The following is a 17,132-nucleotide window of genomic DNA, read 5'->3' on the forward strand; positions in this document are numbered from 1 at the left end:
CGTAGCTAATAAAATTTGAAAAATTAAAACAATAGGGTAAAAGTACCGATGAGATAATTTAGTTAATTTACTGAAATATTCTGCATTCATATCGCTTCAAAGCAAGGGCTCCTTGGCTTAGTGGTTAAAGCGCCTGTCTCGTAAACAGGAGATCATGAGTTCGATTCTCGTCGGAGGCTCGTTGTTATGTTCTTGTACTATTTTTCGTAGCTATTTAATTTTGAAAAATTAAAACAATAGGGTAAAAATTCCGATGAGTTAATTTAGTTAGATTTCTGGAATATTTAGCATTCATGTCGCTTCAAAGCAAGGGTTCCGTGGCTTAGTGGTTAAAGCGCCTGTCTCGTAAACAGGAGAGCATGAGTTCGATTCTCGTCGAAGCCTCGGTGTTATGTTCTTGTACTATTTTTCGTAGCTATTAAATTTTGAAAAACTAAAACAATAGGGTAAAAATTCCGATGAGTTAATTTAGTTAAATTACTGAAATATTCAGCATTCATGTCTCTTCAAAGCAAGGGCTCCGTGGCTTAGTGGTTAAAAAGCCTGTCTAGGAAACAGGAGATCATGAGTTCGATTCTCGTCGGAGGCTTGTTGTTATGTTCTTGTACTATTTTTCGTAGCTATTAAATTTTGAAAAATTAAAACAACAGGGTAAAAATTGCGATGAGTTAATTTAGTTAGATTACTGGAATATTTAGCATTCATGTCGCTTCAAAGCAAGGGCTCCGTGGCTTAGTGGTTAAAGCGCCTGTCTCGTAAACAGGAGATCATGAGTTCGATTCTCGTCGGAGGCTTGTTGTTATGTTCTTGTACTATTTTTCGTAGCTATTAAATTTTGAAAAATTAAAACAATAGGGTAAAAATTCCGATGAGTTAATTTAGTTAGATTACTGGAATATTTACCATTCATGTCGCTTCAAAGCTAGGGCTCCGTGGCTTAGTGGTTAAAGCGCCTGTCTCGTAAACAGGAGATCATGAGTTCGATTCTCGTCGAAGCCTCGGTGTTATGTTCTTGTACTATTTTTCGTAGCTATTAAATTTTGAAAAATTAAAACAATAGGGTAAAAATTCCGACGAGTTAATTTAGTTAAATTACTGCAATATTTAGCATTCATGTCGCTTCAAAGCAAGGGCTCCGTGGCTCAGTGGTTAAAGCGCCTGTCTTGTAAACAGGAGATCATGAGTTCGATTCTCGTCGGAGCCTCGCTGTTATGCTACTTGAACTAGATTTCGTAGCTATCAAATTTTGAAAAAATTAAAAATAATAGATGATTTATGCAAACAATAGGGTAAGAGTTCCGATGAGATAATTTAGTTAATTTACTGAAATATTCTGCATTCATATCGCTTCAAAGCAAGGGCTCCGTGGCTTAGTGGTTAAAGCGCCTGTCTCGTAAACAGGAGATCATGAGTTCGATTCTCGTCGGAGCCTCGCTGTTATATTACTTGAACTAGATTTCGTAGCTATCGAATTTTGAAAAAATTAAAAATAATAGTTGATTATATATGCATTTATGCAAACAATAGGGTAAAAGTTCCGATGAGATAATTTAGTTAATTTACTGAAATAATCAGCATTCATATCGCTTCAAAGCAAGGGCTCCGTGGCTTAGTGGTTAAAGCGCCTGTCTCGTAAACAGGAGATAATGAGTTCGATTCTCGTCGGAGCCTCGCTGTTATATTACTTGAACTAGATTTCGTAGCTATCAAATTTTGAAAAAATTAAAAATAATAGTTGATTTAGATATGTATTTATGCAGACAATGGTGTAAAAGTTCCGATGAGATAATTTAGTTAATTTACTGAAATAATCAGCATTCATATCGCCTCAAAGCAAGGGCTCCGTGGCTTAGTGGTTAAAGCGCCTGTCTTGTAAACAGGAGAACATGAGTTCGATTCTCGTCGGAGCCTCACTGTTATATTACTTGATCTAGATTTCGTAGCTAATAAAATTTGAAAAATTAAAACAATAGGGTAAAAGTACCGATGAGATAATTTAGTTAATTTACTGAAATATTCTGCATTCATATCGCTTCAAAGCAAGGGCTCCGTGGCTTAGTGGTTAAAGCGCCTGTCTCGTAAACAGGAGATCATGAGTTCGATTCTCGTCGGAGGCTTGTTGTTATGTTCTTGTACTATTTTTCGTAGCTATTTAATTTTGAAAAATTAAAACAATAGGGTAAAAATTCCGATGAGTTAATTTAGTTAGATTACTGGAATATTTACCATTCATGTCGCTTCAAAGCAAGGGCTCCGTGGCTTAGTGGTTAAAGCGCCTGTCTCGTAAACAGGAGATAATGAGTTCGATTCTCGTCGGAGCCTCGCTGTTATATTACTTGAACTAGATTTCGTAGCTATCAAATTTTGAAAAAATTAAAAATAATAGTTGATTTAGATATGTATTTATGCAGACAATGGTGTAAAAGTTCCGATGAGATAATTTAGTTAATTTACTGAAATAATCAGCATTCATATCGCCTCAAAGCAAGGGCTCCGTGGCTTAGTGGTTAAAGCGCCTGTCTTGTAAACAGGAGAACATGAGTTCGATTCTCGTCGGAGCCTCACTGTTATATTACTTGATCTAGATTTCGTAGCTAATAAAATTTGAAAAATTAAAACAATAGGGTAAAAGTACCGATGAGATAATTTAGTTAATTTACTGATATATTCTGCATTCATATCGCTTCAAAGCAAGGGCTCCGTGGCTTAGTGGTTAAAGCGCCTGTCTCGTAAACAGGAGATCATGAGTTCGATTCTCGTCGGAGGCTTGTTGTTATGTTCTTGTACTATTTTTCGTAGCTATTAAATTTTGAAAAATTAAAACAATAGGGTAAAAATTCCGATGAGTTAATTTAGTTAGATTACTGGAATATTTACCATTCATGTCGCTTCAAAGCTAGGGCTCCGTGGCTTAGTGGTTAAAGCGCCTGTCTCGTAAACAGGAGATCATGAGTTCGATTCTCGTCGAAGCCTCGGTGTTATGTTCTTGTACTATTTTTCGTAGCTATTAAATTTTGAAAAATTAAAACAATAGGGTAAAAATTCCGACGAGTTAATTTAGTTAAATTACTGCAATATTTAGCATTCATGTCGCTTCAAAGCAAGGGCTCCGTGGCTCAGTGGTTAAAGCGCCTGTCTTGTAAACAGGAGATCATGAGTTCGATTCTCGTCGGAGCCTCGCTGTTATGCTACTTGAACTAGATTTCGTAGCTATCAAATTTTGAAAAAATTAAAAATAATAGATGATTTATGCAAACAATAGGGTAAGAGTTCCGATGAGATAATTTAGTTAATTTACTGAAATATTCTGCATTCATATCGCTTCAAAGCAAGGGCTCCGTGGCTTAGTGGTTAAAGCGCCTGTCTCGTAAACAGGAGATCATGAGTTCGATTCTCGTCGGAGCCTCGCTGTTATATTACTTGAACTAGATTTCGTAGCTATCGAATTTTGAAAAAATTAAAAATAATAGTTGATTATATATGCATTTATGCAAACAATAGGGTAAAAGTTCCGATGAGATAATTTAGTTAATTTACTGAAATAATCAGCATTCATATCGCTTCAAAGCAAGGGCTCCGTGGCTTAGTGGTTAAAGCGCCTGTCTCGTAAACAGGAGATAATGAGTTCGATTCTCGTCGGAGCCTCGCTGTTATATTACTTGAACTAGATTTCGTAGCTATCAAATTTTGAAAAAATTAAAAATAATAGTTGATTTAGATATGTATTTATGCAGACAATGGTGTAAAAGTTCCGATGAGATAATTTAGTTAATTTACTGAAATAATCAGCATTCATATCGCCTCAAAGCAAGGGCTCCGTGGCTTAGTGGTTAAAGCGCCTGTCTTGTAAACAGGAGAACATGAGTTCGATTCTCGTCGGAGCCTCACTGTTATATTACTTGATCTAGATTTCGTAGCTAATAAAATTTGAAAAATTAAAACAATAGGGTAAAAGTACCGATGAGATAATTTAGTTAATTTACTGAAATATTCTGCATTCTTATCGCTTCAAAGCAAGGGCTCCTTGGCTTAGTGGTTAAAGCGCCTGTCTCGTAAACAGGAGATCATGAGTTCGATTCTCGTCGGAGGCTCGTTGTTATGTTCTTGTACTATTTTTCGTAGCTATTTAATTTTGAAAAATTAAAACAATAGGGTAAAAATTCCGATGAGTTAATTTAGTTAGATTTCTGGAATATTTAGCATTCATGTCGCTTCAAAGCAAGGGTTCCGTGGCTTAGTGGTTAAAGCGCCTGTCTCGTAAACAGGAGAGCATGAGTTCGATTCTCGTCGAAGCCTCGGTGTTATGTTCTTGTACTATTTTTCGTAGCTATTAAATTTTGAAAAACTAAAACAATAGGGTAAAAATTCCGATGAGTTAATTTAGTTAAATTACTGAAATATTCAGCATTCATGTCTCTTCAAAGCAAGGGCTCCGTGGCTTAGTGGTTAAAAAGCCTGTCTAGGAAACAGGAGATCATGAGTTCGATTCTCGTCGGAGGCTTGTTGTTATGTTCTTGTACTATTTTTCGTAGCTATTAAATTTTGAAAAATTAAAACAACAGGGTAAAAATTGCGATGAGTTAATTTAGTTAGATTACTGGAATATTTAGCATTCATGTCGCTTCAAAGCAAGGGCTCCGTGGCTTAGTGGTTAAAGCGCCTGTCTCGTAAACAGGAGATCATGAGTTCGATTCTCGTCGGAGGCTTGTTGTTATGTTCTTGTACTATTTTTCGTAGCTATTAAATTTTGAAAAATTAAAACAATAGGGTAAAAATTCCGATGAGTTAATTTAGTTAGATTACTGGAATATTTACCATTCATGTCGCTTCAAAGCTAGGGCTCCGTGGCTTAGTGGTTAAAGCGCCTGTCTCGTAAACAGGAGATCATGAGTTCGATTCTCGTCGAAGCCTCGGTGTTATGTTCTTGTACTATTTTTCGTAGCTATTAAATTTTGAAAAATTAAAACAATAGGGTAAAAATTCCGACGAGTTAATTTAGTTAAATTACTGCAATATTTAGCATTCATGTCGCTTCAAAGCAAGGGCTCCGTGGCTCAGTGGTTAAAGCGCCTGTCTTGTAAACAGGAGATCATGAGTTCGATTCTCGTCGGAGCCTCGCTGTTATGCTACTTGAACTAGATTTCGTAGCTATCAAATTTTGAAAAAATTAAAAATAATAGATGATTTATGCAAACAATAGGGTAAGAGTTCCGATGAGATAATTTAGTTAATTTACTGAAATATTCTGCATTCATATCGCTTCAAAGCAAGGGCTCCGTGGCTTAGTGGTTAAAGCGCCTGTCTCGTAAACAGGAGATCATGAGTTCGATTCTCGTCGGAGCCTCGCTGTTATATTACTTGAACTAGATTTCGTAGCTATCGAATTTTGAAAAAATTAAAAATAATAGTTGATTATATATGCATTTATGCAAACAATAGGGTAAAAGTTCCGATGAGATAATTTAGTTAATTTACTGAAATAATCAGCATTCATATCGCTTCAAAGCAAGGGCTCCGTGGCTTAGTGGTTAAAGCGCCTGTCTCGTAAACAGGAGATAATGAGTTCGATTCTCGTCGGAGCCTCGCTGTTATATTACTTGAACTAGATTTCGTAGCTATCAAATTTTGAAAAAATTAAAAATAATAGTTGATTTAGATATGTATTTATGCAGACAATGGTGTAAAAGTTCCGATGAGATAATTTAGTTAATTTACTGAAATAATCAGCATTCATATCGCCTCAAAGCTAGGGCTCCGTGGCTTAGTGGTTAAAGCGCCTGTCTTGTAAACAGGAGAACATGAGTTCGATTCTCGTCGGAGCCTCACTGTTATATTACTTGATCTAGATTTCGTAGCTAATAAAATTTGAAAAATTAAAACAATAGGGTAAAAGTACCGATGAGATAATTTAGTTAATTTACTGAAATATTCTGCATTCATATCGCTTCAAAGCAAGGGCTCCTTGGCTTAGTGGTTAAAGCGCCTGTCTCGTAAACAGGAGATCATGAGTTCGATTCTCGTCGGAGGCTCGTTGTTATGTTCTTGTACTATTTTTCGTAGCTATTTAATTTTGAAAAATTAAAACAATAGGGTAAAAATTCCGATGAGTTAATTTAGTTAGATTTCTGGAATATTTAGCATTCATGTCGCTTCAAAGCAAGGGTTCCGTGGCTTAGTGGTTAAAGCGCCTGTCTCGTAAACAGGAGAGCATGAGTTCGATTCTCGTCGAAGCCTCGGTGTTATGTTCTTGTACTATTTTTCGTAGCTATTAAATTTTGAAAAACTAAAACAATAGGGTAAAAATTCCGATGAGTTAATTTAGTTAAATTACTGAAATATTCAGCATTCATGTCTCTTCAAAGCAAGGGCTCCGTGGCTTAGTGGTTAAAAAGCCTGTCTAGGAAACAGGAGATCATGAGTTCGATTCTCGTCGGAGGCTTGTTGTTATGTTCTTGTACTATTTTTCGTAGCTATTAAATTTTGAAAAATTAAAACAACAGGGTAAAAATTGCGATGAGTTAATTTAGTTAGATTACTGGAATATTTAGCATTCATGTCGCTTCAAAGCAAGGGCTCCGTGGCTTAGTGGTTAAAGCGCCTGTCTCGTAAACAGGAGATCATGAGTTCGATTCTCGTCGGAGGCTTGTTGTTATGTTCTTGTACTATTTTTCGTAGCTATTAAATTTTGAAAAATTAAAACAATAGGGTAAAAATTCCGATGAGTTAATTTAGTTAGATTACTGGAATATTTACCATTCATGTCGCTTCAAAGCTAGGGCTCCGTGGCTTAGTGGTTAAAGCGCCTGTCTCGTAAACAGGAGATCATGAGTTCGATTCTCGTCGAAGCCTCGGTGTTATGTTCTTGTACTATTTTTCGTAGCTATTAAATTTTGAAAAATTAAAACAATAGGGTAAAAATTCCGACGAGTTAATTTAGTTAAATTACTGCAATATTTAGCATTCATGTCGCTTCAAAGCAAGGGCTCCGTGGCTCAGTGGTTAAAGCGCCTGTCTTGTAAACAGGAGATCATGAGTTCGATTCTCGTCGGAGCCTCGCTGTTATGCTACTTGAACTAGATTTCGTAGCTATCAAATTTTGAAAAAATTAAAAATAATAGATGATTTATGCAAACAATAGGGTAAGAGTTCCGATGAGATAATTTAGTTAATTTACTGAAATATTCTGCATTCATATCGCTTCAAAGCAAGGGCTCCGTGGCTTAGTGGTTAAAGCGCCTGTCTCGTAAACAGGAGATCATGAGTTCGATTCTCGTCGGAGCCTCGCTGTTATATTACTTGAACTAGATTTCGTAGCTATCGAATTTTGAAAAAATTAAAAATAATAGTTGATTATATATGCATTTATGCAAACAATAGGGTAAAAGTTCCGATGAGATAATTTAGTTAATTTACTGAAATAATCAGCATTCATATCGCTTCAAAGCAAGGGCTCCGTGGCTTAGTGGTTAAAGCGCCTGTCTCGTAAACAGGAGATAATGAGTTCGATTCTCGTCGGAGCCTCGCTGTTATATTACTTGAACTAGATTTCGTAGCTATCAAATTTTGAAAAAATTAAAAATAATAGTTGATTTAGATATGTATTTATGCAGACAATGGTGTAAAAGTTCCGATGAGATAATTTAGTTAATTTACTGAAATAATCAGCATTCATATCGCCTCAAAGCAAGGGCTCCGTGGCTTAGTGGTTAAAGCGCCTGTCTTGTAAACAGGAGAACATGAGTTCGATTCTCGTCGGAGCCTCACTGTTATATTACTTGATCTAGATTTCGTAGCTAATAAAATTTGAAAAATTAAAACAATAGGGTAAAAGTACCGATGAGATAATTTAGTTAATTTACTGAAATATTCTGCATTCATATCGCTTCAAAGCAAGGGCTCCGTGGCTTAGTGGTTAAAGCGCCTGTCTCGTAAACAGGAGATCATGAGTTCGATTCTCGTCGGAGGCTTGTTGTTATGTTCTTGTACTATTTTTCGTAGCTATTAAATTTTGAAAAATTAAAACAACAGGGTAAAAATTGCGATGAGTTAATTTAGTTAGATTACTGGAATATTTAGCATTCATGTCGCTTCAAAGCAAGGGCTCCGTGGCTTAGTGGTTAAAGCGCCTGTCTCGTAAACAGGAGATCATGAGTTCGATTCTCGTCGGAGCCTCGCTGTTATATTACTTGAACGAGATTTCGTAGCTATCAAATTTTGAAAAAATTAAAAATAATAGTTGATTATACATGCATTTATGCAAACAATAGGGTAAAAGTTTCGATGAGATAATTTAGTTAATTTACTGAAATATTCAGCATTCATATCGCTTCAAAGAAAGGGCTCCGTGGCTTAGTGGTTAAAGCGACTGTCTAGTAAACAGTAGAGCATGTGTTCGATTCTCGTCGGAGCCTCGCTGTTATGTTACTTGAACTACATTTCGTAGCTATTAAAATTTGAAAAATTAAAAATAATAGTTGATTTAGATATGCATATATGCAGACGATGGTGTAAAAGTTCCGATGAGATAATTTAGTTAATTTACTGAAATAGTCAGCATTCATATCGCTTCAAAGCAAGGGCTGCGTGGCTTAGTGGTTAAAGCGACTGTCTAGTAAACAGTAGAGCATGTGTTCGATTCTCGTCGGAGCCTCGCTGTTATGTTACTTGAACTAGATTTCGTAGCTATTAAAATTTGAAAAATTAAAAATAATAGTTGATTTAGATATGCATATATGCAGACGATGGTGTAAAAGTTCCGATGAGATAATTTAGTTAATTTACTGAAATATTCAGCATTCATATCGCCTCAAAGCAAGGGCTCCGTGGCCTAGTGGTTAAAGCGCCTGTCTTGTAAACAGGAGAACATGAGTTCGATTCTCGTCGGAGCCTCGCTGTTATATTACTTGATCTAGATTTCGTAGCTAATAAAATTTGAAAAATTAAAACAATAGGGTAAAAATTCCGATGAGTTAATTTAGTTAAATTACTGGAATATTCAGCATTCATGTCTCTTCAAAGCAAGGGCTCCGTGGCTTAGTGGTTAAAAAGCCTGTCTCGTAAACAGGAGAGCATGAGTTCGATTCTCGTCGAAGCCTCGGTGTTATGTTCTTGTACTATTTTTCGTAGCTATTAAATTTTGAAAAATTAAAACAATAGGGTAAAAATTCCGACGAGTTAATTTAGTTAAATTACTGCAATATTTAGCATTCATGTCGCTTCAAAGCAAGGGCTCCGTGGCTCAGTGGTTAAAGCGCCTGTCTTGTAAACAGGAGATCATGAGTTCGATTCTCGTCGGAGCTTCGCTGTTATGCTACTTGAACTAGATTTCGTAGCTATCAAATTTTGAAAAAATTAAAAATAATAGTTGATTTATGCAAACAATAGGGTAAGAGTTCCGATGAGATAATTTAGTTAATTTACTGAAATATTCTGCATTCATATCGCTTCAAAGCAAGGGCTCCGTGGCTTAGTGGTTAAAGCGCCTGTCTCGTAAACAGGAGATCATGAGTTCGATTCTCGTCGGAGCCTCGCTGTTATATTACTTGAACGAGATTTCGTAGCTATCAAATTTTGAAAAAATTAAAAATAATAGTTGATTATACATGCATTTATGCAAACAATAGGGTAAAAGTTTCGATGAGATAATTTAGTTAATTTACTGAAATATTCAGCATTCATATCGCTTCAAAGAAAGGGCTCCGTGGCTTAGTGGTTAAAGCGACTGTCTAGTAAACAGTAGAGCATGTGTTCGATTCTCGTCGGAGCCTCGCTGTTATGTTACTTGAACTACATTTCGTAGCTATTAAAATTTGAAAAATTAAAAATAATAGTTGATTTAGATATGCATATATGCAGACGATGGTGTAAAAGTTCCGATGAGATAATTTAGTTAATTTACTGAAATAGTCAGCATTCATATCGCTTCAAAGCAAGGGCTGCGTGGCCTAGTGGTTAAAGCGCCTGTCTTGTAAACAGGAGAACATGAGTTCGATTCTCGTCGGAGCCTCGCTGTTATATTACTTGATCTAGATTTCGTAGCTAATAAAATTTGAAAAATTAAAACAATAGGGTAAAAATTCCGATGAGTTAATTTAGTTAAATTACTGGAATATTCAGCATTCATGTCTCTTCAAAGCAAGGGCTCCGTGGCTTAGTGGTTAAAAAGCCTGTCTCGTAAACAGGAGATCATGAGTTCGATTCTCGTCGGAGGCTTGTTGTTATGTTCTTGTACTATTTTTCGTAGCTATTAAATTTTGAAAAATTAAAACAATAGGGTAAAAATTCCGACGAGTTAATTTAGTTAATTTACTGAAATATTCAGCATTCATATCGCCTCAAAGCAAGGGCTCCGTGGCCTAGTGGTTAAAGCGCCTGTCTTGTAAACAGGAGAACATGAGTTCGATTCTCGTCGGAGCCTCGCTGTTATATTACTTGATCTAGATTTCGTAGCTAATAAAATTTGAAAAATTAAAACAATAGGGTAAAAATTCCGATGAGTTAATTTAGTTAAATTACTGGAATATTCAGCATTCATGTCTCTTCAAAGCAAGGGCTCCGTGGCTTAGTGGTTAAAAAGCCTGTCTCGTAAACAGGAGATCATGAGTTCGATTCTCGTCGGAGCCTTGATGTTATGTTCTTGTACTATTTTTCGTAGCTATTAAATTTTGGAAAATTAAAACAATAGGGTAAAAATTCCGACGAGTTAATTTAGTTAAATTACTGCAATATTTAGCATTCATGTCGCTTCAAAGCAAGGGCTCCGTGGCTCAGTGGTTAAAGCGCCTGTCTTGTAAACAGGAGATCATGAGTTCGATTCTCGTCGGAGCCTCGCTGTTATGCTACTTGAACTAGAATTCGTAGCTATCAAATTTTGAAAAAATTAAAAATAATAGTTGATTTATGCAAACAATAGGGTAAAAATTCCGACGAGTTAATTTAGTTAAATTACTGCAATATTTAGCATTCATGTCGCTTCAAAGCAAGGGCTCCGTGGCTCAGTGGTTAAAGCGCCTGTCTTGTAAACAGGAGATCATGAGTTCGATTCTCGTCGGAGCCTCGCTGTTATATTACTTGAACTAGATTTCGTAGCTATCAAATTTTGAAAAAATTAGAAATAATAGTTGATTATATATGCATTTACGCAAACAATAGGGTAAAAGTTCCGATGAGATAATTTAGTTAATTTACTGAAATATTCAGCATTCATATCGCTTCAAAGCAAGGGCTCCCTGGCTTAGTGGTTATAGCGACTGTCTAGTAAACAGTAGAGCATGTGTTCGATTCTCGTCGGAGCCTCGCTGTTATGTTACTTGAACTAGATTTCGTAGCTATTAAAATTTAAAAAATTAAAAATAATAGTTGATTTAGATATGCATATATGCAGACAATGGTGTAAAAGTTCCGATGAGATAATTTAGTTAATTTACTGAAATAATCAGCATTCATATCGCCTCAAAGCAAGGGCTCCGTGGCCTAGTGGTTAAAGCGCCTGTCTTGTAAACAGGAGAACATGAGTTTGATTCTCGTCGGAGCCTCGCTGATAAATTACTTGATCTAGATTTCGTAGCTAATAAAATTTGAAAAATTAAAACAATAGGGTAAAAATTCCGATGAGTTAATTTAGTTAAATTTCTGGAATATTCAGCATTCATGTCGCCTCAAAGCAACGGCTCCGTGGCTTAGTGGTTAAAGCGCCTGTCTCGTAAACTGGAGATCATGAGTTCGATTCTCGTTGGAGCCTAGCTGCTATGCTACTTGAACTAGATTTCGTAGCTATCAAATTTTGAAAAAATTAAAAATAATAGTTGATTTAGATATGTATTTATGCAAACAATAGGGTAAAAGTTCCGATGAGATAATTTAGTTAATTTACTGAAATATTCTGCATTCATATCGCCTCAAAGCAAGGGCTCCGTGGCCTAGTGGTTAAAGCGCCTGTCTTGTAAACAGGAGAACATGAGTTCGATTCTCGTCGGAGCCTCGCTGTTATATTACTTGATCTAGATTTCGTAGCTAATAAAATTTGAAAAATTAAAAATAATAGTTGATTTAGATATGCATATATGCAGACGATGGTGTAAAAATTCCGATGAGTTAATTTAGTTAAATTACTGGAATATTCAGCATTCATGTCGCTTCAAAGCAACGGCTCCGTGGCTTAGTGGTTAAAGCGCCTGTCTCGTAAACTGGAGATCATGAGTTCGATTCTATTTGGAGCCTAGCTGTTATGCTACTTGAACTAGATTTCGTAGCTATCAAATTTTGAAAAAATTAAAATAATAGTTGATTTAGATATGTATTTATGCAAACAATAGGGTAAAAGTACCGATGAGATAATTCAGTTAATTTACTGAAATATTCTGCATTCATATCGCTTCAAAGCAAGGGCTTCGTGGCGTAGTGGTTAAAGCGCCTGTCTAGTAAACAGGAGATCATGAGTTCGATTCTCGTCGGAGAATTGTTGTTATGTTCTTGTACTATATTTCGTAGCTATTAAAATTTGAAAACTTAAAACAATAGGGTAAAAATTCCGATGAGTTAATTTAGTTAGATTACTGGAATATTTAGCATTCATGTCGCATCAAAGCAAGGGCTCCTTGGCTTAGTGGTTAAAGCGCCTGTCTCGTAATCAGGAGATAATGAGTTCGATTCTCGTCGGAGGCTTGTTGTTATGTTCTTGTACTATTTTTCGTAGCTATTAAATTTTGAAAAATTAAAACAATAGGGTAAAAATTCCGATGAGTTAATTTAGTTAGATTACTGGAATATTTAGCATTCATGTCGCTTCAAACCAAGGGCTCTGTGGCTTAGTGGTTAAAGCGCCTGTCTCGTAAACAGGAGAGCATGAGTTCGATTCTCGTCGAAGCCTCGGTGTTATGTTCTTGTACCATTTTTCGTAGCTATTAAATTTTGAAAAATTAAAACAATAGGGTAAAAATTCCGATGAGTTAATTTAGTTAAATTACTGGAATATTCAGCATTCATGTCTCTTCAAAGCAAGGGCTCCGTGGCTTAGTGGTTAAAAAGCCTGTCTCGTAAACAGGAGATCATGAGTTCGATTCTCGTCGGAGCCTTGATGTTATGTTCTTGTACTATTTTTCGTAGCTATTAAATTTTGAAAAATTAAAACAATAGGGTAAAAATTCCGACGAGTTAATTTAGTTAAATTACTGCAATATTTAGCATTCATGTCGCTTCAAAGCAAGGGCTCCGTGGCTCAGTGGTTAAAGCGCCTGTCTTGTAAACAGGAGATCATGAGTTCGATTCTCGTCGGAGCCTCGCTGTTATATTACTTGATCTAGATTTCGTAGCTAATAAAATTTGAAAAAATTAAAAATAATAGTTGATTTAGATATGCATATATGCAGACGATGGTGTAAAAGTTCCGATGAGATAATTTAGTTAATTTACTGAAATATTCAGCATTCATATCGCCTCAAAGCAAGGGCTCCGTGGCCTAGTGGTTAAAGCGCCTGTCTTGTAAACAGGAGAACATGAGTTCGATTCTCGTCGGAGCCTCGCTGTTATATTACTTGATCTAGATTTCGTAGCTAATAAAATTTGAAAAATTAAAACAATAGGGTAAAAATTCCGATGAGTTAATTTAGTTAAATTACTGGAATATTCAGCATTCATGTCTCTTCAAAGCAAGGGCTCCGTGGCTTAGTGGTTAAAAAGCCTGTCTCGTAAACAGGAGATCATGAGTTCGATTCTCGTCGGAGGCTTGTTGTAATGTTCTTGTACTATTTTTCGTAGCTATTAAATTTTGAAAAATTAAAACAATAGGGTAAAAATTCCGATGAGTTAATTTAGTTACATTACTGGAATATTTAGCATTCATGTCGCTTCAAAGCAAGGGCTCCGTGGCTTAGTGGTTAAAGCGCCTGTCTCGTAAACAGGAGATCATGAGTTCGATTCTCGTTGAAGCCTCGGTGTTATGTTCTTGTACTATTTTTCGTAGCTATTAAATTTTGAAAAATTAAAACAATAGGGTAAAAATTCCGATGAGTTAATTTAGTTAAATTACTGGAATATTCAGCATTCATGTCTCTTCAAAGCAAGGGCTCCGTGGCTTAGTGGTTAAAAAGCCTGTCTCGTAAACAGGAGATCATGAGTTCGATTCTCGTCGGAGCCTTGATGTTATGTTCTTGTACTATTTTTCGTAGCTATTAAATTTTGAAAAATTAAAACAATAGGGTAAAAATTCCGACGAGTTAATTTAGTTAAATTACTGCAATATTTAGCATTCATGTCGCTTCAAAGCAAGGGCTCCGTGGCTCAGTGGTTAAAGCGCCTGTCTTGTAAACAGGAGATCATGAGTTCGATTCTCGTCGGAGCCTCGCTGTTATGCTACTTGAACTAGAATTCGTAGCTATCAAATTTTGAAAAAATTAAAAATAATAGTTGATTTATGCAAACAATAGGGTAAAAATTCCGACGAGTTAATTTAGTTAAATTACTGCAATATTTAGCATTCATGTCGCTTCAAAGCAAGGGCTCCGTGGCTCAGTGGTTAAAGCGCCTGTCTTGTAAACAGGAGATCATGAGTTCGATTCTCGTCGGAGCCTCGCTGTTATATTACTTGAACTAGATTTCGTAGCTATCAAATTTTGAAAAAATTAGAAATAATAGTTGATTATATATGCATTTACGCAAACAATAGGGTAAAAGTTCCGATGAGATAATTTAGTTAATTTACTGAAATATTCAGCATTCATATCGCTTCAAAGCAAGGGCTCCCTGGCTTAGTGGTTAAAGCGACTGTCTAGTAAACAGTAGAGCATGTGTTCGATTCTCGTCGGAGCCTCGCTGTTATGTTACTTGAACTAGATTTCGTAGCTATTAAAATTTAAAAAATTAAAAATAATAGTTGATTTAGATATGCATATATGCAGACAATGGTGTAAAAGTTCCGATGAGATAATTTAGTTAATTTACTGAAATAATCAGCATTCATATCGCCTCAAAGCAAGGGCTCCGTGGCCTAGTGGTTAAAGCGCCTGTCTTGTAAACAGGAGAACATGAGTTTGATTCTCGTCGGAGCCTCGCTGATAAATTACTTGATCTAGATTTCGTAGCTAATAAAATTTGAAAAATTAAAACAATAGGGTAAAAATTCCGATGAGTTAATTTAGTTAAATTACTGGAATATTCAGCATTCATGTCGCCTCAAAGCAACGGCTCCGTGGCTTAGTGGTTAAAGCGCCTGTCTCGTAAACTGGAGATCATGAGTTCGATTCTCGTTGGAGCCTAGCTGTTATGCTACTTGAACTAGATTTCGTAGCTATCAAATTTTGAAAAAATTAAAAATAATAGTTGATTTAGATATGTATTTATGCAAACAATAGGGTAAAAGTTCCGATGAGATAATTTAGTTAATTTACTGAAATATTCTGCATTCATATCGCCTCAAAGCAAGGGCTCCGTGGCCTAGTGGTTAAAGCGCCTGTCTTGTAAACAGGAGAACATGAGTTCGATTCTCGTCGGAGCCTCGCTGTTATATTACTTGATCTAGATTTCGTAGCTAATAAAATTTGAAAAATTAAAAATAATAGTTGATTTAGATATGCATATATGCAGACGATGGTGTAAAAATTCCGATGAGTTAATTTAGTTAAATTACTGGAATATTCAGCATTCATGTCGCTTCAAAGCAACGGCTCCGTGGCTTAGTGGTTAAAGCGCCTGTCTCGTAAACTGGAGATCATGAGTTCGATTCTCGTTGGAGCCTAGCTGTTATGCTACTTGAACTAGATTTCGTAGCTATCAAATTTTGAAAAAATTAAAATAATAGTTGATTTAGATATGTATTAATGCAAACAATAGGGTAAAAGTACCGATGAGATAATTCAGTTAATTTACTGAAATATTCTGCATTCATATCGCTTCAAAGCAAGGGCTTCGTGGCGTAGTGGTTAAAGCGCCTGTCTAGTAAACAGGAGATCATGAGTTCGATTCTCGTCGGAGAATTGTTGTTATGTTCTTGTACTATATTTCGTAGCTATTAAAATTTGAAAACTTAAAACAATAGGGTAAAAATTCCGATGAGTTAATTTAGTTAGATTACTGGAATATTTAGCATTCATGTCGCATCAAAGCAAGGGCTCCTTGGCTTAGTGGTTAAAGCGCCTGTCTCGTAAACAGGAGATAATGAGTTCGATTCTCGTCGGAGGCTTGTTGTTATGTTCTTGTACCATTTTTCGTAGCTATTAAATTTTGAAAAATTAAAAATATAGGGTAAAAATTCCGACGAGTTAATTTAGTTAAATTACTGCAATATTTAGCATTCATGTCGCATCAAAGCAAGGGCTCCGTGGCTCAGTGGTTAAAGCGCCTGTCTTGTAAACAGGAGATCATGAGTTCGATTCTCGTCGGAGCCTCGCTGTTATATTACTTGATCTAGATTTCGTAGCTAATAAAATTTGAAAAAATTAAAAATAATAGTTGATTTAGATATGTATTTATGCAAACAATAGGGTAAAAGTACCGATGAGATAATTTAGTTAATTTACTGAAATATTCTGCATTCATATCGCTTCAAAGCAAGGGCTCCGTGGCGTGGTGGTTAAAGCGCCTGTCTAGTAAACAGGAGATAATGAGTTCGATTCTCGTCGAAGCCTCGGTGTTATGTTCTTGTACTATTTTTCGTAGCTATTAAATTTTGAAAAATTAAAACAAAAGGGTAAAAATTCCGATGAGTTAATTTAGTTAAATTACTGGAATATTCAGCATTCATGTCTCTTCAAAGCAAGGGCTCCGTGGCTAGTGGTTAAAAAGCCTGTCTCGTAAACAGGAGATCATGAGTTCGATTCTCGTCGGAGCCTTGATGTTATGTTTTGTACTATTTTTCGTAGCTATTAAATTTTGAAAAATTAAAACAATAGGGTAAAAATTCTGACGAGTTAATTTAGTTAAATTACTGCAATATTTAGCATTCATGTCGCTTCAAAGCAAGGGCACCGTGGCTCAGTGGTTAAAGCACCTGTCTAAAAAACAGGAGATCATGAGCTCGATTCTCGTCGGAGCCTCGCTGTTATGTTACTTGAACTAGATTTCGTAGCTATCAAATTTTGAAAAAAATTAAAAATAATAGTTGATTTATGCAAACAATAGGGTAAGAGTTCCGATGAGAT

General features: G+C 35.9%; 60 non-coding genes across 60 annotated transcripts; all 60 read left to right on the forward strand.

Annotated features, from left to right (window-relative positions):
* Positions 1-106: 106 nt before the first annotated feature.
* TRNAT-CGU (transfer RNA threonine (anticodon CGU)) lies at positions 107-179 on the forward strand. The gene has a single exon. It is a non-coding gene; the product is annotated as a tRNA-Thr (tRNA).
* Positions 180-311: 132 nt separating this feature from the next.
* TRNAT-CGU (transfer RNA threonine (anticodon CGU)) lies at positions 312-384 on the forward strand. The gene has a single exon. It is a non-coding gene; the product is annotated as a tRNA-Thr (tRNA).
* A 337-nt stretch (positions 385-721) lies between these two features.
* On the forward strand, positions 722-794 carry TRNAT-CGU (transfer RNA threonine (anticodon CGU)). The gene has a single exon. It is a non-coding gene; the product is annotated as a tRNA-Thr (tRNA).
* Positions 795-926: 132 nt separating this feature from the next.
* Positions 927-999, forward strand: TRNAT-CGU (transfer RNA threonine (anticodon CGU)). The gene has a single exon. It is a non-coding gene; the product is annotated as a tRNA-Thr (tRNA).
* Positions 1,000-1,131: 132 nt separating this feature from the next.
* TRNAT-UGU (transfer RNA threonine (anticodon UGU)) lies at positions 1,132-1,204 on the forward strand. Its single transcript has one exon. It is a non-coding gene; the product is annotated as a tRNA-Thr (tRNA).
* A 155-nt stretch (positions 1,205-1,359) lies between these two features.
* TRNAT-CGU (transfer RNA threonine (anticodon CGU)) lies at positions 1,360-1,432 on the forward strand. Its single transcript has one exon. It is a non-coding gene; the product is annotated as a tRNA-Thr (tRNA).
* A 166-nt stretch (positions 1,433-1,598) lies between these two features.
* On the forward strand, positions 1,599-1,671 carry TRNAT-CGU (transfer RNA threonine (anticodon CGU)). Its single transcript has one exon. It is a non-coding gene; the product is annotated as a tRNA-Thr (tRNA).
* A 167-nt stretch (positions 1,672-1,838) lies between these two features.
* TRNAT-UGU (transfer RNA threonine (anticodon UGU)) lies at positions 1,839-1,911 on the forward strand. The gene has a single exon. It is a non-coding gene; the product is annotated as a tRNA-Thr (tRNA).
* A 133-nt stretch (positions 1,912-2,044) lies between these two features.
* Positions 2,045-2,117, forward strand: TRNAT-CGU (transfer RNA threonine (anticodon CGU)). Its single transcript has one exon. It is a non-coding gene; the product is annotated as a tRNA-Thr (tRNA).
* A 132-nt stretch (positions 2,118-2,249) lies between these two features.
* On the forward strand, positions 2,250-2,322 carry TRNAT-CGU (transfer RNA threonine (anticodon CGU)). The gene has a single exon. It is a non-coding gene; the product is annotated as a tRNA-Thr (tRNA).
* A 167-nt stretch (positions 2,323-2,489) lies between these two features.
* TRNAT-UGU (transfer RNA threonine (anticodon UGU)) lies at positions 2,490-2,562 on the forward strand. The gene has a single exon. It is a non-coding gene; the product is annotated as a tRNA-Thr (tRNA).
* A 133-nt stretch (positions 2,563-2,695) lies between these two features.
* On the forward strand, positions 2,696-2,768 carry TRNAT-CGU (transfer RNA threonine (anticodon CGU)). The gene has a single exon. It is a non-coding gene; the product is annotated as a tRNA-Thr (tRNA).
* Positions 2,769-2,900: 132 nt separating this feature from the next.
* On the forward strand, positions 2,901-2,973 carry TRNAT-CGU (transfer RNA threonine (anticodon CGU)). The gene has a single exon. It is a non-coding gene; the product is annotated as a tRNA-Thr (tRNA).
* A 132-nt stretch (positions 2,974-3,105) lies between these two features.
* TRNAT-UGU (transfer RNA threonine (anticodon UGU)) lies at positions 3,106-3,178 on the forward strand. Its single transcript has one exon. It is a non-coding gene; the product is annotated as a tRNA-Thr (tRNA).
* Positions 3,179-3,333: 155 nt separating this feature from the next.
* TRNAT-CGU (transfer RNA threonine (anticodon CGU)) lies at positions 3,334-3,406 on the forward strand. Its single transcript has one exon. It is a non-coding gene; the product is annotated as a tRNA-Thr (tRNA).
* A 166-nt stretch (positions 3,407-3,572) lies between these two features.
* On the forward strand, positions 3,573-3,645 carry TRNAT-CGU (transfer RNA threonine (anticodon CGU)). Its single transcript has one exon. It is a non-coding gene; the product is annotated as a tRNA-Thr (tRNA).
* A 167-nt stretch (positions 3,646-3,812) lies between these two features.
* TRNAT-UGU (transfer RNA threonine (anticodon UGU)) lies at positions 3,813-3,885 on the forward strand. Its single transcript has one exon. It is a non-coding gene; the product is annotated as a tRNA-Thr (tRNA).
* A 133-nt stretch (positions 3,886-4,018) lies between these two features.
* TRNAT-CGU (transfer RNA threonine (anticodon CGU)) lies at positions 4,019-4,091 on the forward strand. The gene has a single exon. It is a non-coding gene; the product is annotated as a tRNA-Thr (tRNA).
* A 132-nt stretch (positions 4,092-4,223) lies between these two features.
* On the forward strand, positions 4,224-4,296 carry TRNAT-CGU (transfer RNA threonine (anticodon CGU)). Its single transcript has one exon. It is a non-coding gene; the product is annotated as a tRNA-Thr (tRNA).
* A 337-nt stretch (positions 4,297-4,633) lies between these two features.
* Positions 4,634-4,706, forward strand: TRNAT-CGU (transfer RNA threonine (anticodon CGU)). The gene has a single exon. It is a non-coding gene; the product is annotated as a tRNA-Thr (tRNA).
* Positions 4,707-4,838: 132 nt separating this feature from the next.
* Positions 4,839-4,911, forward strand: TRNAT-CGU (transfer RNA threonine (anticodon CGU)). Its single transcript has one exon. It is a non-coding gene; the product is annotated as a tRNA-Thr (tRNA).
* A 132-nt stretch (positions 4,912-5,043) lies between these two features.
* On the forward strand, positions 5,044-5,116 carry TRNAT-UGU (transfer RNA threonine (anticodon UGU)). Its single transcript has one exon. It is a non-coding gene; the product is annotated as a tRNA-Thr (tRNA).
* A 155-nt stretch (positions 5,117-5,271) lies between these two features.
* TRNAT-CGU (transfer RNA threonine (anticodon CGU)) lies at positions 5,272-5,344 on the forward strand. The gene has a single exon. It is a non-coding gene; the product is annotated as a tRNA-Thr (tRNA).
* A 166-nt stretch (positions 5,345-5,510) lies between these two features.
* TRNAT-CGU (transfer RNA threonine (anticodon CGU)) lies at positions 5,511-5,583 on the forward strand. Its single transcript has one exon. It is a non-coding gene; the product is annotated as a tRNA-Thr (tRNA).
* A 167-nt stretch (positions 5,584-5,750) lies between these two features.
* Positions 5,751-5,823, forward strand: TRNAT-UGU (transfer RNA threonine (anticodon UGU)). The gene has a single exon. It is a non-coding gene; the product is annotated as a tRNA-Thr (tRNA).
* A 133-nt stretch (positions 5,824-5,956) lies between these two features.
* Positions 5,957-6,029, forward strand: TRNAT-CGU (transfer RNA threonine (anticodon CGU)). The gene has a single exon. It is a non-coding gene; the product is annotated as a tRNA-Thr (tRNA).
* A 132-nt stretch (positions 6,030-6,161) lies between these two features.
* Positions 6,162-6,234, forward strand: TRNAT-CGU (transfer RNA threonine (anticodon CGU)). Its single transcript has one exon. It is a non-coding gene; the product is annotated as a tRNA-Thr (tRNA).
* A 337-nt stretch (positions 6,235-6,571) lies between these two features.
* On the forward strand, positions 6,572-6,644 carry TRNAT-CGU (transfer RNA threonine (anticodon CGU)). Its single transcript has one exon. It is a non-coding gene; the product is annotated as a tRNA-Thr (tRNA).
* A 132-nt stretch (positions 6,645-6,776) lies between these two features.
* TRNAT-CGU (transfer RNA threonine (anticodon CGU)) lies at positions 6,777-6,849 on the forward strand. Its single transcript has one exon. It is a non-coding gene; the product is annotated as a tRNA-Thr (tRNA).
* Positions 6,850-6,981: 132 nt separating this feature from the next.
* Positions 6,982-7,054, forward strand: TRNAT-UGU (transfer RNA threonine (anticodon UGU)). Its single transcript has one exon. It is a non-coding gene; the product is annotated as a tRNA-Thr (tRNA).
* A 155-nt stretch (positions 7,055-7,209) lies between these two features.
* TRNAT-CGU (transfer RNA threonine (anticodon CGU)) lies at positions 7,210-7,282 on the forward strand. The gene has a single exon. It is a non-coding gene; the product is annotated as a tRNA-Thr (tRNA).
* Positions 7,283-7,448: 166 nt separating this feature from the next.
* On the forward strand, positions 7,449-7,521 carry TRNAT-CGU (transfer RNA threonine (anticodon CGU)). Its single transcript has one exon. It is a non-coding gene; the product is annotated as a tRNA-Thr (tRNA).
* A 167-nt stretch (positions 7,522-7,688) lies between these two features.
* On the forward strand, positions 7,689-7,761 carry TRNAT-UGU (transfer RNA threonine (anticodon UGU)). Its single transcript has one exon. It is a non-coding gene; the product is annotated as a tRNA-Thr (tRNA).
* A 133-nt stretch (positions 7,762-7,894) lies between these two features.
* TRNAT-CGU (transfer RNA threonine (anticodon CGU)) lies at positions 7,895-7,967 on the forward strand. Its single transcript has one exon. It is a non-coding gene; the product is annotated as a tRNA-Thr (tRNA).
* A 132-nt stretch (positions 7,968-8,099) lies between these two features.
* TRNAT-CGU (transfer RNA threonine (anticodon CGU)) lies at positions 8,100-8,172 on the forward strand. Its single transcript has one exon. It is a non-coding gene; the product is annotated as a tRNA-Thr (tRNA).
* Positions 8,173-8,816: 644 nt separating this feature from the next.
* TRNAT-UGU (transfer RNA threonine (anticodon UGU)) lies at positions 8,817-8,889 on the forward strand. Its single transcript has one exon. It is a non-coding gene; the product is annotated as a tRNA-Thr (tRNA).
* A 338-nt stretch (positions 8,890-9,227) lies between these two features.
* Positions 9,228-9,300, forward strand: TRNAT-UGU (transfer RNA threonine (anticodon UGU)). Its single transcript has one exon. It is a non-coding gene; the product is annotated as a tRNA-Thr (tRNA).
* A 155-nt stretch (positions 9,301-9,455) lies between these two features.
* On the forward strand, positions 9,456-9,528 carry TRNAT-CGU (transfer RNA threonine (anticodon CGU)). The gene has a single exon. It is a non-coding gene; the product is annotated as a tRNA-Thr (tRNA).
* A 405-nt stretch (positions 9,529-9,933) lies between these two features.
* Positions 9,934-10,006, forward strand: TRNAT-UGU (transfer RNA threonine (anticodon UGU)). The gene has a single exon. It is a non-coding gene; the product is annotated as a tRNA-Thr (tRNA).
* A 338-nt stretch (positions 10,007-10,344) lies between these two features.
* TRNAT-UGU (transfer RNA threonine (anticodon UGU)) lies at positions 10,345-10,417 on the forward strand. Its single transcript has one exon. It is a non-coding gene; the product is annotated as a tRNA-Thr (tRNA).
* A 133-nt stretch (positions 10,418-10,550) lies between these two features.
* TRNAT-CGU (transfer RNA threonine (anticodon CGU)) lies at positions 10,551-10,623 on the forward strand. Its single transcript has one exon. It is a non-coding gene; the product is annotated as a tRNA-Thr (tRNA).
* Positions 10,624-10,755: 132 nt separating this feature from the next.
* TRNAT-UGU (transfer RNA threonine (anticodon UGU)) lies at positions 10,756-10,828 on the forward strand. The gene has a single exon. It is a non-coding gene; the product is annotated as a tRNA-Thr (tRNA).
* A 155-nt stretch (positions 10,829-10,983) lies between these two features.
* TRNAT-UGU (transfer RNA threonine (anticodon UGU)) lies at positions 10,984-11,056 on the forward strand. Its single transcript has one exon. It is a non-coding gene; the product is annotated as a tRNA-Thr (tRNA).
* A 405-nt stretch (positions 11,057-11,461) lies between these two features.
* TRNAT-UGU (transfer RNA threonine (anticodon UGU)) lies at positions 11,462-11,534 on the forward strand. The gene has a single exon. It is a non-coding gene; the product is annotated as a tRNA-Thr (tRNA).
* Positions 11,535-11,667: 133 nt separating this feature from the next.
* On the forward strand, positions 11,668-11,740 carry TRNAT-CGU (transfer RNA threonine (anticodon CGU)). Its single transcript has one exon. It is a non-coding gene; the product is annotated as a tRNA-Thr (tRNA).
* Positions 11,741-11,907: 167 nt separating this feature from the next.
* Positions 11,908-11,980, forward strand: TRNAT-UGU (transfer RNA threonine (anticodon UGU)). The gene has a single exon. It is a non-coding gene; the product is annotated as a tRNA-Thr (tRNA).
* Positions 11,981-12,795: 815 nt separating this feature from the next.
* Positions 12,796-12,868, forward strand: TRNAT-CGU (transfer RNA threonine (anticodon CGU)). Its single transcript has one exon. It is a non-coding gene; the product is annotated as a tRNA-Thr (tRNA).
* A 132-nt stretch (positions 12,869-13,000) lies between these two features.
* On the forward strand, positions 13,001-13,073 carry TRNAT-CGU (transfer RNA threonine (anticodon CGU)). Its single transcript has one exon. It is a non-coding gene; the product is annotated as a tRNA-Thr (tRNA).
* A 132-nt stretch (positions 13,074-13,205) lies between these two features.
* On the forward strand, positions 13,206-13,278 carry TRNAT-UGU (transfer RNA threonine (anticodon UGU)). The gene has a single exon. It is a non-coding gene; the product is annotated as a tRNA-Thr (tRNA).
* Positions 13,279-13,445: 167 nt separating this feature from the next.
* Positions 13,446-13,518, forward strand: TRNAT-UGU (transfer RNA threonine (anticodon UGU)). Its single transcript has one exon. It is a non-coding gene; the product is annotated as a tRNA-Thr (tRNA).
* Positions 13,519-13,856: 338 nt separating this feature from the next.
* On the forward strand, positions 13,857-13,929 carry TRNAT-CGU (transfer RNA threonine (anticodon CGU)). The gene has a single exon. It is a non-coding gene; the product is annotated as a tRNA-Thr (tRNA).
* Positions 13,930-14,061: 132 nt separating this feature from the next.
* Positions 14,062-14,134, forward strand: TRNAT-CGU (transfer RNA threonine (anticodon CGU)). Its single transcript has one exon. It is a non-coding gene; the product is annotated as a tRNA-Thr (tRNA).
* Positions 14,135-14,266: 132 nt separating this feature from the next.
* Positions 14,267-14,339, forward strand: TRNAT-UGU (transfer RNA threonine (anticodon UGU)). The gene has a single exon. It is a non-coding gene; the product is annotated as a tRNA-Thr (tRNA).
* A 155-nt stretch (positions 14,340-14,494) lies between these two features.
* TRNAT-UGU (transfer RNA threonine (anticodon UGU)) lies at positions 14,495-14,567 on the forward strand. Its single transcript has one exon. It is a non-coding gene; the product is annotated as a tRNA-Thr (tRNA).
* A 405-nt stretch (positions 14,568-14,972) lies between these two features.
* On the forward strand, positions 14,973-15,045 carry TRNAT-UGU (transfer RNA threonine (anticodon UGU)). The gene has a single exon. It is a non-coding gene; the product is annotated as a tRNA-Thr (tRNA).
* Positions 15,046-15,178: 133 nt separating this feature from the next.
* TRNAT-CGU (transfer RNA threonine (anticodon CGU)) lies at positions 15,179-15,251 on the forward strand. The gene has a single exon. It is a non-coding gene; the product is annotated as a tRNA-Thr (tRNA).
* A 167-nt stretch (positions 15,252-15,418) lies between these two features.
* On the forward strand, positions 15,419-15,491 carry TRNAT-UGU (transfer RNA threonine (anticodon UGU)). The gene has a single exon. It is a non-coding gene; the product is annotated as a tRNA-Thr (tRNA).
* Positions 15,492-15,657: 166 nt separating this feature from the next.
* On the forward strand, positions 15,658-15,730 carry TRNAT-CGU (transfer RNA threonine (anticodon CGU)). Its single transcript has one exon. It is a non-coding gene; the product is annotated as a tRNA-Thr (tRNA).
* A 576-nt stretch (positions 15,731-16,306) lies between these two features.
* Positions 16,307-16,379, forward strand: TRNAT-UGU (transfer RNA threonine (anticodon UGU)). Its single transcript has one exon. It is a non-coding gene; the product is annotated as a tRNA-Thr (tRNA).
* A 575-nt stretch (positions 16,380-16,954) lies between these two features.
* On the forward strand, positions 16,955-17,027 carry TRNAF-AAA (transfer RNA phenylalanine (anticodon AAA)). Its single transcript has one exon. It is a non-coding gene; the product is annotated as a tRNA-Phe (tRNA).
* Positions 17,028-17,132: the final 105 nt, after the last annotated feature.

The sequence above is a fragment of the Phalangium opilio genome, unplaced genomic scaffold (assembly GCF_054372755.1).
Source record: "Phalangium opilio isolate 3A_F unplaced genomic scaffold, DU_Popi_V2 ptg000063l_1, whole genome shotgun sequence".
Lineage (NCBI taxonomy): Eukaryota > Metazoa > Arthropoda > Arachnida > Opiliones > Phalangiidae > Phalangium > Phalangium opilio.